The 4,047-nt window shown below is 32.0% G+C and overlaps 1 long non-coding RNA gene across 1 annotated transcript; it reads right to left on the reverse strand.

Moving 5' to 3' along the window:
• Positions 1-626: 626 nt before the first annotated feature.
• Positions 627-2,503, reverse strand: LOC111717587 (uncharacterized). Its single transcript, XR_002768829.1, has 3 exons — positions 2,416-2,503; positions 1,386-1,495; positions 627-787 (listed from the first exon to the last, which is right to left on the reverse strand). It is a non-coding gene; the product is annotated as an uncharacterized LOC111717587 (long non-coding RNA).
• Between the last annotated feature and the right edge of the window lie 1,544 nt (positions 2,504-4,047).

A 4,047-nucleotide genomic window follows, 5' to 3' on the forward strand; every position in this document is an offset into this window, starting at 1 on the left:
TTTTATTTTTTAACAAAGAATGTTTATAAACAAGAGTATCATTGTGTCAACTGCAGTTGCTTCTCATAAGCAGATGAAATCTGACACTTTATGCATCGAATTAAATAAAACTTTTCGTGTTTTCATTTTATTTTTTGAAGTTTCTTCTAATAATAGAACTTTTTAATACTTTTGATTAATTTACTTATGGGTGTCATTAACTAAATTTACCGATCATGGCAATTTCTCTAAGTCCTAAGAAGTTCTAAAAGTAACATTGAGGTATATATTGAGGCATAATGTTCACCTAGCTCTCTGTGAGCGAAACAAATAATCTCTTTTTGAGTAGATTGTTGCAGCGGATTGTTCAATGTTGACAACGGAAATTAATAATCTTGTCAGCCTGCTCAATACCTAAACATTTAAAATAGGAATTATAGTCTTTGCCACAAACTAAAGTTTTAAATTCTTATATCTTTGGAAAGTGGTGATTAGACATTGTGTTGCAATGATCGCGAATATGATCGCGACTAAATAAATGCTGTATAATGTGGCGTTTATCATGGGAAATATAGGGAGTTTAAAAAACACGGGAATTAAGGAACCTACTCGAACCTAACAACAATATAAAAAAGAGTAAATATATTCAAGGATGGATAGCTCCAGGTTCAAGTGTAGAGCATATAGTACCTTAAAGGATGAGTGGATGGATGGATAGCTCCAGGTGCCAAGTGTAAACGGATCTGTTAACCAGCGGTGTCTGTGAACACGGTTTGGTTTGGAAATGCAAGGATCTCCACTGAATTTACTGAAATCGAGTTTTCATAATCTTTTAATTTTTCAAGTAAAGTTACTCAAAAAAGTTTGTAAAAATATTTTTGATAAAATGCCCCCCGAAATAACCTTTGTTACTGTCTGTCAAGTAAATGAAATGAACGATTGCTTTTCAAGCCACAAGAAAATTTACTTTAATTAAAATTAAAAAAGAATTTAGATAAAGATTCTTAATCAGAGTTTAAATTTCGAAAATTCTAAATATTTACACACTTTAAGTCAAAAGTTCCCAGTTCATGCAAAAAATGAAACAGAGCTTTTCTTTTTAGGAAACACAAAAAAGTTGCCAGTAGGCGAATAGTAATAAGTAGCTCCTTTCTATTGCAGAAGAGCAAGATAGTGGCTATGTTAAATTTCACTGCATTAAGTTTTATGCCTGTTTTAGGACAGTTCAGGACTAGTTTTGTTGTAAGCAATAAATACATGCATATTGTATCGGGACAGGTGTACTTTGAGCGAATTATTAATTACAAAATGTTGTATGAATAGAATTAATTTAGTTCTTGAGCTGTCCTAGTATGTTAAAGTAATTAAAACCCTCTCTACGGTTCTCTTTGCAGCTCCTTTTATACCTGAGCAGTTCTCCAGCAGCTGCTAGAATATCAACGTCTTCTAAGCTGTCAGCTATACGAGCTGCTTCTCCATGAACCCACATCAGCAGCTTGTTGCTGCACTCTTCCAACTAAAGAAAGCTGTATGTGAATTATACAAAGTATGATAGATAATTCTTTTAAAATAAAATTTACGTATTACAACTAAACGGAAATACATATATTCTACAAATCATATTTTGTTATAATCTCATAGATATTTAATATGTAAACATTTATTATTTGCAATAAACTCTAATGCCGTTGTATAACCATCTTTAGTAGAGCGTAAACAATTGAAAATAAATTCATTACTTTTTCAGTGTTTAACTAAGATTGACAAACCTTGCTTTCTTCCAAAAATAATTTGTTAATAAAATATTATTTATAAAGAAACTCCTTGGTTTATAGAAAATGTTTGTTGATGACATAACTAAAATAATAAAGAAAACATTTCAGAGCTGGAAACTTTTAAATGGTTAAAAGTAAAAAACTCCGAGGTTTAAGTTTGACCCATTGAGAGATCGATTAATTAAGTTAAACCTGATGTATTTCATATATAAACAAGTCTAATAGAATAAACTCCTAGAGTCAAAATAATAATTTATGTATGTAACTACAAGCTATTCAAAAGTTTCCAAAGTTGGGAATTTATAAATTGGCGATATGAGTTAAACTCATTCTCTCTGCGTTGGGAGCTTAATCTCTTTATTATTGGCTTATCTATCGGTGAGGAGAGAATAAGTTAAACTTATTTCTTTCTTTCAAAAGATCATAAAAAAAGTAATTATTTCCCAAATATCGATTAAAAGTTTTGTGCATTTGGCGCAAACTCTGATTTTCTAATCCCTATAAATTTAAAACCCAATGTCGTAGCCCTTAGATATTTAAAATTCTGTTAGATCGAAAAATCTAAGATTAAACAATCAAAGGATTACACAATCATGTTGCAAAAATATAGGGAATAAAAAATAAAAAAATAAAGTTTGTGGCAAAAACTGAGTTTCTTGACCTCTGTAAATCCATTAACTGTGATAAACCACTGTTTAGGTAGCTTAATCCCGTCCAGTTCCTTTAATTAGAAATATGTATATTTTATATAACAACAAAACTTAGGTAATTAGAACACAGTTGTTATAACTAGAAACAACTGTTTGAATCTCACCTCTGATGGTAGGTTGAGATCAAATCTTGATAATTTTTGCTTTAAGACCGGATCATTTTATGATCATGAAAATGCATGACACTAGTCTGAAATTATTGTATTACAGAGCAAGGTCAAAAAACCTAAAATATAAAAGTATTAGATCATTGACATTACAATATTTTTTTACTTTCCTTTAAATATCTCCCATATAAAATTCCTAAATAAATGTTCATGTTAGATTAAAATCAGAATTTGTAGATTTAGGAGTTCTTACAATTATAGGAGTTACAAGAAGTTTAAAACATTTCTTACATTTTCCAGGTCGTCTTGATTTTCACATCAGTTTAACTCCTCCTGGTGGCTACTCCTGTAGCTGTGGTTGTAGAACTACTCCTGTAGCTGTATTGTAAGGAATACTAACTCCTCCTGGTAGCTACTCCTGTGGCTGTTGTAGAGGATACTCCTATTAGCTACTCCTGTAGCTAAGTTTGTAGAAAGAACTCCTGCTCTTGTTCCTGGTAGCTACTCCTGTAGGTGTTGTAGAGGATACTCCTATTAGCTACTCCTGTAGCTAAGTTTGTAGAAAGAACTCCTGCTTTTGTTTCTGGTAGCTACTCCTGTAGCTGTTGTAGAGGATACTCCTATTAGCTACTCCTGTAGCTAAGTTTGTAGAAAGAACTCCTGCTCTTGTTCCTGGTAGCTACTCCTATAGCTGTTTTGTAGAGGATACTCCTATTAGCTACTATTTGAACAACAATATTTCACTCAGCAATATATAATATTGACGAGAACTGAAGAAGGACATGAGAAGGACTAAACTAACTTAAATTTCTCTCTATAGAACTCATGTACACCACAAGTGCTCAATGACATAAGAACAGCCAATTTTCACAACCGACCTAGTTAATCTATATAATAGGAATATCTTAAAAACATCTCATTTATATCTTTCAAGATGAAAAATGTCGTCTAATGAGCAATCTATCTTTATCTATGGTTATATAGACCTTAGATATTTCAAACTAGGAATTCTGATAGATCAAATATTCTGAATTTGAAATATTAAAGGTTTACAACATCAGGTTCCAAAGGTTTACATATTTGAGTTTGTGCCAAAGACTCAATTCCTTTATAAATTGACTATAAGAAAAAATAGAATCCTTCCATCATGTTATAAGCATCTAATATGTCGACGTCTCGTTTTTGCAAAAGTTTTAGTTTAAAGTATCTTAAAATTTTGTGTTAACAGTGAATTTAGACAAATCCTTTGTCTTTGTCATTGGCAGGTGTTACTTTTTAAATTTGTTTCCTTTTAATTTTGTATTTTCCAGGGGGGACAGGGCCCCCCCTGGAGGAACTCCCAGGGGGGGGCAAGAAGACTACTGCCCCCCCCCCTATGTACGCCACTGATGGAAAACAAGAAAACTTAAAATCACCGATTTCGTAGTTTTTATCTGTAAGACGACATTTGTAAGCTTATTTCAAAGATTTAAAGAG

This window comes from Eurytemora carolleeae, unplaced genomic scaffold (genome assembly GCF_000591075.1).
Source record: "Eurytemora carolleeae unplaced genomic scaffold, Eaff_2.0 scaffold2799, whole genome shotgun sequence".
In the NCBI taxonomy this organism is placed as follows: Eukaryota; Metazoa; Arthropoda; class Copepoda; order Calanoida; family Temoridae; genus Eurytemora; species Eurytemora carolleeae.